The sequence below is a fragment of the Lontra canadensis genome, unplaced genomic scaffold, assembly GCF_010015895.1.
Source record: "Lontra canadensis isolate GAN:19392208 unplaced genomic scaffold, GSC_riverotter_1.0 scaffold25, whole genome shotgun sequence".
In the NCBI taxonomy this organism is placed as follows: domain Eukaryota; kingdom Metazoa; phylum Chordata; class Mammalia; order Carnivora; family Mustelidae; genus Lontra; species Lontra canadensis.
The window spans coordinates 3,361,201-3,376,191 of NW_022631019.1; positions in this window are offsets into that span (position 1 = coordinate 3,361,201).

The window sequence follows — 14,991 nt, forward strand, 5'->3', positions numbered from 1 at the left end:
CCCTTCTGACTTCTCGCAGGCTCCTCCCCGGGGCTCCCACAACACCTGCTTTGCGACTCTGGAAGGACGCAGGGACGCGCGTCCACGGCGCTCGCCTCCCCGGGAGAGCGTGCACTCGGGTCACCAGGGCGCGGGCCCCAGCGCAGCCCGGAGACACCTGGGAAGCAGAATCCGCCTGAGCCGGGGCTCGCCTCCAGGAAGCCCCCGTGCCTGCAGCCAGCAGCCTCATGCTCCAGCAGCCAGCAGTGGCCGGGAACGAAGACAACTTGGGGTCTCCGTCTGCCTCACTCTGCGGTCCGGTTTCTCAGTTGATGCGGAGCTCAGGCGGGAGGGTGTTGCTGTTGAAAGGACCAACTCGACCCCCACCCCCCACCCCATGACCGAAGCCTGGTGAAAAGCAGAGTCAGACGAGCCCAACCCATCCGATCACCGTGCGCCTCCTTTCCTTGCTTCTGGGGCTGGTAACACTGACTCCATCCCCACTTGAGGTCAGTGCCTCTGCTCGGGTTCAAGGGTAGCCCAGGGCCTGAGACACCGACCACCCACCACCACCCCCCCGGTCTGCAGCTTCACCTGTTTATTTTTATACATCACCAAATAGTCCTATTTCCACATCTCTGTGGGAGTAGACCCTAATGCAGGAGCTGTTGTCTCCACGCGCCCGGAAGCAGCAGCTCCCTGCTCAGCTGGAATTGGGGGTAATTATTATGGGGACCAGGCAGATGTTTCGTCATGAGCTGTCTGTCTCCAGCCACCCCCAGCAAACGCGCTGGTAAGTGGATCACAGCGGTGTGCAAGAGCGGTCGTTAAACCTTGCGGAAGGGAACCCATCCACAGGAAGGGATGATTACAAATAATTATAACGCTTGGTAGCTTGGCTCAGACTGTGCCTACTCGGAAATAACAAGAACTTTGCTTCATTCCAAAAAAAATAAAATAAAATTAAAAAAGAACATGTTCCACAGTAAAATTTTATTATGTCCCTGGTTCTGCTCCCCCATTAAGGAGAGTAAGTCAGATTGGTGATGTTGACTGTGCACTCAGTATGGCTGTATGGGTGTGTGTGTGTGTTTGGGTGCACGGCCAAATCGTTCTTTGCTTCATGAAAGGACCCAGTTTGGGGAAGCTTGATGTAATCTGCCGCTCGTCCAGGCTCTGATCCTCGCTGATCAGAGCCCTATGCACATGAAGTCGTCGCACGTGAGAACTTTTCCCAGAGCGAAAGCATCTGATGGATGAAACCCTGTACCTTCCTCACACCTGAACGTTCTCTCATCTTCTCCTGGGCTGGCCTCTTCTCCTCAGCTCCCTTGCAAGCCACTCACCCAGAAGTTTTGCCTTTTAGACCTCTTGCATGTCCAGTAACATCTGAAGTTGTCTGATAGATCATTAGTCCTCAGCCTTGATTTCTGTTAGTATTGTCCCTGGAAGAGTCTAGAAAAGACGTGGTTTAGAGCCTGAGCTCTGGAGATAGCACGTGGGGTCAGAAACCTTGGTCTCACACTTGCCGGCTGGGTGTCTTTGGGAAGGTTGCTCAAATTCTCTGTACCACAGGTTCCCCGTTTATAACAAAGCAAGAATAATGGTACCTGTTGGTAAAGTACAGATTACTGTCAATTTAGGAGGACAGAAAGCTAGGTAGGTACGCCTGTGTACGTGTGTGTCAGACTCAGTAACGGCCCCCAGAGATAACCATGTCCTCATCCGCACAGCCTGTGCTTGTGAGGGCTCACGCGGCAGGAAGGAACTTCATAGACATGGAACGTTAAGGATCCTAAGATGGGGAGATTATCCTGAGTTATCGGGAGGGGGGCAGGAGAAAGCAGAGAAAATGTGATGATGAAGCAGGTCAGAGGCATTGGGGAGCCTTGAAGATGCTCCGTTGGCACCTTCAAACGATGGAGGAAGGAGCCCCAAGCCAAGGAAGTCCGCAGCCTCTAAAGACTGAGAAAGGCAAGGAAAAAGGTTTTTCCTTAGCACCTGTGAAACCAGCTCAGCTGACACCGTGCCTCGGGACATCGGCCTCCGGAACCTCAAGGGAATCAGTTTGTAGTGTTTGAAGCCCCTGCGTTTGTGCTGTTTTTGTTATTGCAGCAGTAGGGGACTCATACTACGTATACATTATCATGTAACGAATACTACCTCTATACTGTATGTTCACTATATATGTGCACATGAAATATATATTTCTATCTGCAGAGCCTGGCCCCCATCAGCACCACGCATGTTGTTGCCATAAACACCCAATAAAAAGTCCTTCGACGGGTGCTGGAGCCCCAGGAGCACGAAGCTGGCAGGTAGCTCCCCAGGCCATGAGCACCACCGCTGCCTGAACAGCTGGGCAGAGCTGTTGGGGGCGAGCCAGAGGGGTGGGACTTCCAAGGTCTGAATGAACAGAAGATCATGGGTCCATCACTTCCATACCGCCCCCCAAAGGTCCCCAACAATGGCTCTAACTCGTGTGGCCGAGGCAATAATTCAAGCTCAGCTCTAGAGTTCTGGGTCTTCCATGGTACACAGCACACAGGGAGTGTTTTCCACTCTGTCTGGGGGCGCTGAACTTCTCCAACCTCAGGGCACAAGTGTGAGGTTGCTGCATTAGCGCCTGCTCGGGGGTCAGCTTGCAAGTGGGAGTTCTCTGTTTCTGTCTCTGTCTCTGTGTCTCTCTGCCTCCCATTCTTCCTCACCCCTCACCTCATCCCACTGCAAAGACCTTCGCGTGCCCTGTGTATCCCTCTGTCATGGTCTTGATGTTCATCTACTCATACATGAGAACCCCACACACAGACACGTCCACTTTTAAACGTTAGTTGGTTCTGCTAAAACAGCTTCATACTGTGTGCATTTCTGTATGTGGGAAGGAATAGGCAGGGAGGCTGGTGGGACAGGTGTGGGGGTTACACGTGAGGGGTGCGGGCTGCCACTGTCATTCTGGGGAGAGAGAGGAGGGGCCTGGCGGCTGGTCCCATGAGGGTGACCGGGATAGTGAAGTAACAAATGGCTTTAAAATGCCAGTCATGGTGAGTGTGTGCAGCTGCTCCCGAGGGGCAGCGTGAAAGGAACCTTTAGGAAATCCCGGTTTGGGGGAGGAAGAAGGAAGAAAAAGGGGGGGGAGCAGGCAGTGAGGAATGGAGGCAAAGCCATAATCCCCTGTCACCGTTATGAATTGGCGCTGCTTGGCGGTGACAGAGACAGAGCATCCACGGTTCACTCCCAGGGTTATGAAGTTGAACGGGGAGGGACAAAAGCATAATTCACTCCTACAAGATGGAACCAGACTCACAAAGCCCAGCCAGGAGACCCTCTGACATGGCCATCAGGGAGCACATGTCCTGCCCCAACAGACTCTCCCCAGGACTAAGATGCAGGAGCTCTGTCTCGTGCTCCTGGAGGTTCAGCTGTAAGTATGGAAGTCGACCCTCCCCCACAAACCCTGCTTTCATCAAGAGCAGATGCTCAACCCCCAGGTCCCTGCGTGCATGAGCCAGCGAGGCAAGCTGCAGGACACCTGCCGCAAATTATGTTGACCCAAACCCCGTGCCACCAGGGAGCAGACACCAAATGGAGCAGAGCCGGGAGGAAAGAGAGGATGATTTCCACTGACCCCCCCGCAAAAGAGCATCCTCCCCTCTGCTCCTCCCTTCAGCCTCCAGAACATCAAAAAATACCCACGACAGAAGAAAATACAAAAACTAAAAGCAGGGTTGGCAGTTCCTCAAAAAAGCAAAACTAGAATTTCCATGTGACCCAGCAGTTTCACTCCCCAAAGCGCTGAAAATGGGGTCTCAAACCAGCACTTGTACAGAAATGTTCACAGCGAGCACGAGACACGGCAGCCACGAGGAGGAAGCAGCCCAGGTGCCCCTCCGCAGGTGGAATGAACCGAGGGGGTGGCCACACGAGGGAATATTACACGGCCGTGAAAAGGAATGGAGCACAGTCACATGCCACACACCTAAGGCACCTTGAAGACACGATGCTCAGTGACAGATGCCACACATGAAAGTTCACTCATGGTCCAATCCCACGTCTATGAAATTTCTGTAGACAGAAAGCCATGCTCATGTCCGGGAACTAGACAGACCTGCTGTCTCACAACACGGTGAGTGTGCAAAAGGACACTATCATGCCCACTCCAAATGGGTGATTTTGTTTTGTGGATTTTACCTCAACTGAGAAAAAACAATGGTTAAGAGCAGGAAGAAACGTTTGAGCTTCAATGTGGTGGACGAGAAGGCTCTGCAGAGGCGCAGGCCTGGGCAGGCAGGCAGGAGGACGACCTGAAACCCTGGGAGGTTCTGAGGGGACGGCGGGCCCCTAACTGTGTGTGGGGTCATCCTGGAGATGGGGCTGGAACAGCCAGTCGGGGTCAAGTGGAACTTGTGACCTTACACGGCAGAAGGGACCCTGCAGCTGGGATAACGTTAAGGAGCTCCAGGAGATGGGGAGGTGAACCTGCATTCTGGGGGAGCACAAAATGCCATCACAGGTGTTCATGCGAGAGGGACGGGGAGAGCATCTGACACGGCAGGAGGAGTTGAAGCGGCCACAGAGACAGATCGGAGTGATGTGGCCACCAGCCAGGGGCTGCCCACGGCCCCCAGAAGCAGGAAGAGGCAAGGAGCTGACTCCTCTGTATCTTCCAGAAGGAAAGAACCCTGCCAACACCTTGATTTTGGTCCCCGTAAGACTTGACTCACCAGGTATGGGGTAACTTGCTACAGCAGCCATAGGGAATGAGCACCGTGACCACGGGGCGCAGGGGTTGGGGAGCACTGAAATCCTGGTCTCCAGACTCTGCCACCAGCTGCCAACGAGACCAGGAACATGGGCGAGTGTACTCTCGGACATAGCCTGCTCCCACAAGCCCAGCTGTGTCTGGACGTATTTTTAGCAAACTTTATAGCACCCAACGTTTGGAGACCATGATGGGACCTAGAATGTGGGGTCCACTGTGGTCCCTCCATTCACAGATGCAGAACAGGACACACCGGTGAAGCCCAAGTCACTCGCGCTCATGTCTTAGATTTAGCTCTTCTCCTTCCAGAGAATTCTACAGCAGAATTCTGGATGTATATTTATTTTGTCCCTTAAAAAACTCACACAGACACATTTTCTTACCCTGGCTACATGTCCTCTCCTGGTAGTTAAGAAAATAAGGATGGCCACCCTGGGCCAAGCCCACAGCCCATCCGGCCCAGGAGCTGGGCTCCGAAATCGGTACCCGGGGGTGATTTAAAAGTGATCTTCTTTCGGTTAATTACGGATTTCTCACTTGAGGCCAGTTGGTTGGAATATTAGCATTCGTAGAACAGGAAATTGTCTAAGGCAGCTCTCCCAGCCCGTGGCTCTCCAATGGGGTTCTATTAGTGGAGAAAAATGAGCTGTTGCCCCACATACCCTGAACTCAGCGTTCCAGCTGGGCCAGCTGCCGAAGGCTTGGCAGGGCCAGTGTGGACATCCCCCAGGAGCAGGTGGGAGGGAGGAGGGGCAGCCCCCCAGTGGGAAGAAGGGTGCTGGGCACAAACAGAGCAGAAGCTGCTACACCCCAGGACACCCCGGCTGGAAGACACCCCACAGCACCCCTTCGAGCCTGGGGCCCCTGCACCAGGAAATCCTCCAGGCTGGGAGGCTCAAACCAGAGAAATGTGTTTTCTCATAGTTCTGGAGACCAAGATCAAGGCGTGGGCAGGGTCCGTGTCCTCTGAGGCCTCTCCCCTTGGTTTGCGGATGGCAGTCTCCTCACTGTCCTTTCATGGCCTTTCCTCTGTGAGCATCCTTTTTCTTCTTATAAGGATGCCAGTCAGATTGGATTAGGGCCCAATGGCCTCATTTTAACTTAATCACCTCTTTAAAGACCCTATCTCCAAATGTACTTGCACTCTGAGGCACTGGGGTTGGGACTTCACCATATGAACATTTGGGGAACAAGATTGGGCCCCGGGCAGTGCCCTGGTGACACACCCAGCTTAGGGAGCCTCCAGGTTCCCTTCCCCCACCTCCAGTGGGTAGAAACCTCTTGACCTGTCTTCCCTCCCCCTCACCATCACTCAGAAGGATGGGAAAGAAAACAGACACGAAAATCGTGCGCAGCATGAACGTCAGGGGACAGCCTGCAACACTCTGGAGTCATTTCCCGGGGAGTTGTTCACCCCATCCTGCTTTTGGGGGACAGAGGCAGCCGACCAGAACAGCTAACTCAGGCCGGTGTGATGGTCAGAAACGTGAAAGAGCCACGGGGTATGTCCTGGGGCCAGAAGGGAAGCAGCCCAATCCCTTACACCTCCGGCGTGCACCCCTTGAGAGGCTGCTTCCAGAAGGCGGTCCTGGCACCACCAGCACCCCCAAACCCTATCTCGACCCTGCAGCTGGCTTTCCGAGGCAGGGAAGGGAACCACACTCAGTGATTTTCCACAACAAAATCTGCAAAGAAGAGGCGTTCCTTTCGCCCAGCCTACCCCAAGGTGACCAGAAAATTAATGAGGCAGAATCCCCAGCTCCCTGGGCGTGCAGGGACCGGAGGCCACACCCGGATGAGCCGAGGGTTGATCAGAGGCCGGGGATTAGCTGTGTCTATTGATCCGTCTCCCCCGAGGACCTGTGCTGCTGCTCTTGGATTCTGTTCCCGACTCGGGCCCCCGCCTCTGTCCAGCTCACCGAGTCTCCCCCTGAGTGAAGCCAAGGATTAGTTAATATTTGCAGACAGAAAGGGCTCCCTCCAGAGTAAACACCAGTACCGTTCGCCCGGGTCTCCGGCCAGCCTGGATCCGGTCGTAGAACTTCCTCGCCCTTTCCATGGCACGTGGCCAGGAATAAAGGGAAGGCGGCATCGTTTCAGAACGCCGAGACATGAGCCTTCTCCGCACAGGCTGGAGGACGGGCGTCTGGGCTGTCATCGGCGACCGCAGAAAGCCTCCCAGGACGGCGGAGGATGTGAGCTCAACAAACTTTCCCCAAAGTCCCACCCGGCAATGGTGAAACCATCCTGGACAATGTCACGGGGGAGCATATTCCTGCCAAGACGGGTCCCTGGTGGCCGTCCAGAGAGGGCAGGGAGGCCTGGACTCTGAGCGAGAACACCCTGAGAGTGGACTTCGACCTGCCTGATGCACAGACGCACGGAGCTGCGGCCGCCAGCCGGGGCCTTGGAGCCCCGGGGAAAGCCGCCAAAGTGCTGTGAGGGACACACATTCCCTCGCTCACTGGGTAGGGGCAAGGCCCCCAGACTTGTACAGGCTGAGGGCAAGAGTACAAACAGCTCCCCATGGTGTCAGGCCAGCAAGCTTCGAGGAGGCATGTTCTGGCCCCCCAGCTTGACAAACGGCTTCCCGGTGCCCCAGAGGCCAGCTGCAAGTTCAGAATTCTCCACTCCTTGAAAGGAAGCATCGGAAGGGGCGCGGCCGCGTGGGAGAGCTGGCCTGGACCCTGGCCCTGCCCCCAGAGCACCCCATCTCTCCCCTCCGAGGTCTGTGCTGGGCAGATGGAGTACCCCGGACCAAGCTCTGGCCACACTCAGCAGCCCCTTGCTTCCCGTCTTTTGTCCTGGGAGGATGGACTCAGGTGCACCCTAGAAACAGGCCCAGGGCCTTAGGGCCAGAAACGCCAGGGCCCAGAGCATGAGCTAAATTGGGGCTGGGGGTAGGGGACAGTCTGCTGACGAGAGTGCTCCCGGTCATACAGACCCCGCGAGGGGCTGGAGGAGGTCGAGAGGGCCTCGCAGGTCCGAGGCTGGATAAGGCGCCGGGCCCAGCACGCATGTGCTTTGCCTGGCCTCCCCAGCGGAGAGCCTCTCAGCCAAGATGTGTCAGAGGGCCATGGAAGCAGCCGTCCCAGCTCCCCACAGCAAACCCTCTGGGTGCAAAGTGAGATGTAAACAAATTAATAATGTGAACAATGAAAATAACAACACCACATTTCCCTGACTCTGAGACACGCTTTTTTTCGTCTCTTTTTAGCTTGTCTGGAATTGGGACACATTTATAATTATGATGAATGCTAAATACAATGGGTCCTCATGTTCTCTCCCAGGAAGCTGTTGGTAAGTCGATGGTGCCCCCTACAGTCAACGGCATCTTAGAATCGGGGCTTCTCCGGGATCGTGGTGGGTCCCTAGTCCTGGCCCAGGGGTCGAGACCTTCCATGGACATCTGAGAACCAGAGGTGTCAAATATGGGGCCTGGTGGGGCTCTAAGGGACGGGAGATGCTGGGGATGAGGGGAGAGGGCTGGAGGGGTGGGGTGGGGCTCCCCCCTCCTCACCTGGTTCGGAAGACTTCTTATACGAAGCAGCTGCACCTGTAAAAGGTGGGGAATCTGGGTACCTGGGGCTTCAATGCCAACCTTTCCTCCCACCGGAGGTGTGACCAAGCTGCCAGGGCCCCAGGGGCGTGTTGAGCCCCATTTCACCCACATAAAGATCACAGACATGTCTCTCTCAGCATCCCTTCTGCCAAGCTGACTCTGGCTGTCTCAGCAGAAGGGATCACTGCTTCACTCCCATCAGTAAATATTCCAGAAAGAGAAGAAGTTCATTTCCTCAGAAGCAGGCAGGAGCCGTGGCTCGCCCTTCCAATCAATAACTGATTATCTTGCTTGCAAATTCAATTCGCTGCCTGAAACCAGCCTTCCTTGATGGGTCCTGACAAGTCCAATTGTTTCGGGGGAATCTGTCAAACGAAAGGCCTCCCAGGGCTGGCGGATTGCATGCAGACCCAGGCCATCGGGGGCCCTTGCTCCACGCCCTCTGTCTTCCCAGACCCGCCAGTCGTGAGCCTTCCTACCCAGGGGACCCCCACCTCAGAAAAGCAACAGAACCCCAAAATTGCTTCTTCTAAATTCAGCCTTCAGCTCAAAGGCCCAGGGGGTTGGGCATGGAAACTTCTGGTGGGGACTGGCTCCTTTAAGGGGTGGATCCTTGTGACGTGGTTGACAGGACCAGCTCCCTTCCCTAACAAGGATGCGTGTTGCAAGGACACCAGGAGGCAAGGACCTCTCCATTCACTCATTCACTGATTCTCAGCCACCTGCCAGTCCTATGCGAATCCCCCCAAAAGCCAGAAGAATGGCAATTCCTGGTCCTTGAGGGAGTCATACATTGATTCATTAATCTCTCTCTCAGATACGTATTAAGCTTGTAACAACAGCCCCAGAACTTGGCTAAGCTCTAGTTTAGGACTGTGATCCTACCTCTGGAGTAACTCAGAACCCATAACCTTAACCCAAGGCCGAGTGAGGGGGCATCCCAGGAGGGGTATAAACGGGTTTTCAAACCTTGCAGTCGGGGACCCCCTCAGAATTCATTCAAGGGTCCCAAAAATGATTATACAAAATTTCATTGTAATTATATTTGAACCATTTTGAAATATAATGAATAATCAACACATTCGCCAAGGTGTTAAATGGAAAGCTTCACACCTCAGAGGCCGGCAGCCTGCTTCCTGGCTGATAGGTTCCCTCCTTCCTGGGGAGGACCTGGAACAAAGTCTAATGCTGTGGACTGCAGGGGCTGCTGGGAAGGTAGCTTACTGGACGTGCCCGCAGGCAGGGCTGTGCTGGCGCTGGGCAAGGGTCCGGCTCCCTCTCTTTGCGGAAAACTTGCTGGTCGGTCCGGATACTGGAGACGCTGCCACGTTGGAGGATGCTGGTGAAACGCGTCCTTAAAACCTGGCAGCTTCTTGTCCAACTTTGGTCTTGGTAAGAAGGAGCAACTCTGCCCCCACTTTCACTGAAGAGAACCTTGAGATTTCAAGGTGGGCTTTCCTGCCCAGGTCCAACCAAGCAGCTTCTGAAAGACGCTGGATGCGAACATGGCTTCTAAAACCCCCACTTGCAAGGGACAGCGGATGTGATGATCGCCAGGAGAGCAGGAACCCTGTGCCTTGTGTTCACAGGTGCACCTGCAACAGTCTTAAGGCACCGTGAGCTCCTGTGACTGAATGAGTTTAACCACTGCCACCCTCTCATGAGGGAGCATGGTGTGACGGTCACACCCGAGGCCACTAGAGCCGGGCTAACCACATTAGCTGTGTGACCTAGGGTAAATCCCTAACCTTTCTGTGCCTTTCACCCAATGGCCTCATCCATTGACCCTCTTCTGAATCAATTATTCCACTGGGGGATGAAAAATTGTTATTTTCTGATCCTAACAAGACTTCCACAATTTGTTAGCTAAGATTCTTTTTTTTTTCTTTTTGAGGGGGATTCTCAAAATTTTGAGCTCTATACAATGCAAGCATTTTTTTTAATTTTCAGCATAACAGTATTCATTGTTTTTTGCACCACACCCAGTGCTCCATGCAATCCGTGCCCTCTCTAATACCCACCACCTGGTTCTCCCAACCTCCCACCCCCTGCCCGTTCAAACCCCTCAGATTGTTTTTCAGAGTCCACAGTCTCCCATGATTCACCTCCCCCTCCAATTTCCCCCAACTCCCTTCTCCTCTCTAACTCCCCTTGTCCTCCATGCTATTTGTTATGCTCCACAAATAAGTGAAACCATATGATAATTGACTCTCTCTGCTTGACTTATTTCACTCAGCATAATCTCCTCCAGTCCCGTCCATGTTGATACAAAAGTTGGGTATCCATCCTTTCTGATGGAGGCATAATACTCCATAGTGTATGTGGACCACATCTTCCTTATCCATTCGTCCGTTGAAGGGTATCTTGGTTCTTTCCATAGTTTGGCGACCGTGGCCATTGCTGCTATGAACATTGGGGTACAGATGGCCCTTCTCTTCACTACATCTGTATCTTTGGGGTAAATACCCAGTAGTGCAATTTCAGGGTCATGGGGAAGCTCTATTTTTAATTTCTTGAGGAATCTCCACACTGTTTTCCAAAGTGGCTGCACCAACTTGCATTCCCACCAACAGTGTAAGAGGGCTCCTCTTTCTCCACATCCCCCCAACACATGTTGTTTCCTGTCTTGCTAATTTTGGCCATTCTAACTGGTGTAAGGTGATATCTCAATGTGGTTTTAATTTGAAGCATTTTATTTTTTAATTTAAATTCTACTAACATATAGTGTATTATCAGTTTCAGAGGTAGTCTGTGATTCATCAGCTGTGTACAACACCCAGTGCTCATTACATCACATGCCCTCCTCAGTGCCCGTCACCCATTTACCCCAACCCCCACCAGCAACCATTAGTTGATTTCCTGTGGTTAAGAGTCTCTTAGGGTTTGTCTCCCTCTCTTTGTCTTGTTTTATTTTTCCCTTCCTTCCCCTATGATCCCGTCTTGTTTCTCAAATTTCACATATGAGTGAGATCACATGATAATTATCTTTCTCTGATTGACTTACTTTGTTTCCCGTAATACCCTCTAGCTCCATGCACGTCCTTCCAAATGACAAGACTTTGTTATTTTGATCACAAAAAATGGCTGCGTAGTATTCCATTGTATATATAGACCACATCTTCTTTATCCATTCATCTGGCGGTGGACATCTGGGCTCTTTCCATAGTTTGGTTGTTGTGGACATTGCTACTATGAACACTAGGGTGCCCTTACCAGTATATGGATTTTATTTAATTTCTTTGATTTCATAATGGCATCTCTCTCTCTCTCTCACTCTCTTTTTTTAACACTAAAAATCTTGGACCTTAAAAAAAATGAACATATTTATGAACTTGTTTTATTTTCTTATATAATTTTCTTAAAGAATAATACCAATATTATCAAAAATAATACAACTTTCAAAATGAAATTTAATTTTTTTTAAGATTTTGTTTATTTATTTGACAGAGAAAGAGCAAGCACAAGTAGACAGAGTAGCAGGCAGAGGGAGAGGGAGAAGCAGGCTCCCCACAGAGCAGGGACCCCGATGCAGGACTTGATCCCAGGACTCTGGGATCATGACCTGAGCCAAAGGCAGATGCCTAACCAACTGAGCCACCCAGGAGTTCAGAAATTTGATTTATTGGCAGCACTACGTATACTTGGAGTGAATCAGTGTATCAGGTAATGATATATGACTATAGTACTATATTCTAGAGTAACATGAGATATTACTTTCCAGTATGTAGTTTCTTCCCAGCTCTACTGAGATGTAATTGACATAGAACATTGTGCACCTTTAAGGCATATAGTGTGTGGATTTGATGCTCTTACACTGCAACATGGTTATCCCCATAGTGTTAGCTTCCCCCTCCACCACATTTCTTGTTGGTGAGAGATCTACTGTCTTAGCAACTTTCAAGTATACAACACAGCATTATTTACTATGTATGTTATAAATGCTATATTGTGCAATTCTTTCCCTTTTTCCAGTTTTCATTTCTTTGGGGATTTTTAAATTCATTTGTAATATTTTTTTTAATTTCTTTTCAGTGTTCAGAATTCATTGTTTATGCACCACACCCAGAGCTCCATGCAATAAGTGTCCTCCATAATACCCACCACCAGGCTTACCCAACCTCCCACCCTCCTCCCCTCCAAAACCCTCAGTTTGTTTCTCAGAGTCCACAGTCTCTCATGGTTCATCTCCCCCTCTGATTTTCCCCAACTCACTTCTCTTCTCCATCTCCCCATGTCCTCCATGTTATTCCTTATGCTCCACAAGTAAATGAAATCATATGATAATTGACTCTCTCTGCTTGACTTATTTCACTCAACATAATCTCCTCCAGGCCCATCCATGTTGATACAAAAGTTGGGTATTAATCGTTCCTAATGGAGGCATAATACTCCATAGTATATATGGATCACATCTTCCTTATCCATTCGTCTTTTGAAGGGCATCTTGGCTCTTTCCACAGTTTGGTGATTGTGGTCATTGCTGCTATGAACAATGGGGTGCATATGGCCCTTCTTTTCCCTATATCTGTATCTTTGGGGTAAATACCCAGTGGTTCAATTACAGGGTCATAGGGAAGCTCTATTTTTAATTTCTTAAGGAATATCCACACTGTTTTCCAAAGTAGCTGCACCAACGTTTTTTTTAAAGAGGTAATCACTTCTATTAGTTTTATTCAAAAATAACAAAAAGGTGCATGGGTTCACACCTTGATGTTGTTCCATTTAACAATTTAATCTGGAGATCATTTCAAATCACATAGATACTCTTCTCATTTTTTTTTTACCAAGGAACATTTTTAATTTAGTATTTTGTCCAGATCTTAAATCTAAAATTCAATAACTTTTTGCAAGTATATATGCCAATGTTATCAACACCTCAACCAAGATATACATTTAATGCCATACACCAATCAAGATGAATATTTAGCTAGATCATCTTAGAAAGTTCTCTTGTGCCCCGTCAGTCAGTCCCCATCCTCACAGGTATCCCATGCCAACAGGCAACTACAGGTAAGCTTTCTATCACCACAGATTATTTTTGCCAGTTTTTAAATTTCACATGAATTGAATTAGCATGGACTCCTGGTCAGCATGATATTTTTAAGATTCAAATATGCTGTTGCCTGTATCAGTAGTTTATGTGCTTTATTGCTGAGAAGTATTCCAATATATGGATATGCCACAATTTGTCCATTCACCTATTAATCAAACTGTTTCCAGTTTGGAGCTTGTAACAGATATTGACATTCTTGTATACATGTTTTGTGAACATATGGTTTCATTTCTCTTGGGTGAATACCAAGAATGGAAAGTCTGGGTCATATAATGAGTTTTTATTTAACTTATGATAAACTGCCAAAATATTTTCCAAAGCATCAGTACCATTTTGCATTCCTGCCACCAGTAATATGTGAAAGTTCCAGTTGCTCTGATTCCTTGTCAACACTTGGTATTGTCAGATTGCTTTTTCCCCCCCTTTTAAGAATGGTTAATTTTCCGGGTTCCTGGGTGGCTCAGTGAGTTAAGCCTCTACCTTTGGCTCAGGTCATGATCTCAGGTCCTGATCTCAGGTCCTGGGATGGAGTCCTGCTCTGGCCTCTCTGCTCAGCTAGAGCCTGCTTCCCCTGCCCCCACCTCCCTGCCTCTCCACCTACTTGTGATCTCTCTCTCTCTCTCTCTCTCTGTCAGATAAATAAATAAATAAAAATCTTTAAAAAAAAAAAGAAGAAGAAGAAGAAGAAGAATGGTTAACTTTCTGAAAGGAATGTAGTGGTACTTCATTGTGGTTTTAAATTGTATTTTTTGATCCTAACTAGCAATGTTGAGCCTATTTTGTGTTGTTGGCTTTCCACACATTCTCTGATGAAGTACCTGTTCAAATCTTTGCCCCTTTTTTATTGAGAGTTTTTTTTTATTGAGTTTAAGAATTCTCTACATACTCTGAGTACAAGTCATGTGTCAGATATGTGATTGGCAAATATTTTCTCCCAGTCTGTGGCTTAACTTTTCATTCTCTTAAAAGTCTTCCTTTAAAAAAAAAAAGACTTTATTTATTTTTTTGAGAGACAGAGAGAGAGCAAACTAGAGAGCACAACTGGGGAGAAGGAGAAGGAGAAAGACAGAGCTCCCTCCTAGAACCCTGGAATCATGATCTGAGCTGAATGGGGCCATTGAACTGACTGAGCCCCCCAGATGCCCCACATAAAAGTCTTTCTTAGAGAAATTTCTAATTTTGATAAAACACAAATTACCCACTTTTTCTTGTAGGGATCATACTTTTATTGTCATATTTGAAGAACTTTTTCTTAGTCCAATGACATAAAATTTTTGCCAGTATCTTCTTCTCAACCTCCATGGTCTAATATGGTAGTCACTAAGTAGATGGGGTTACTTTTCTTCTGTCACACTAGCCACATTTCAAATGCTCAATAGCTACATGTGTCTGGTGGCTCCCATACTGGAAAGCATAGCTATTAAAAAGCATTGTTCTAGAATTTTTAAGGTTTTAGGTTTACATTAGGGATTATAAGCAGAAGAGGGTGGGTTCTGATTTGGGGTTTTTTGATGTTCCAGCATCATTAATCAAAAAAGATGCTCCTTTGATTCTCTAATTCCCCCTTCTGTGTTTTCATTGTTCATGTATAAGAAAGCAACTGATTTCTGTACATTGATTTTGTATCCTGCCACATTA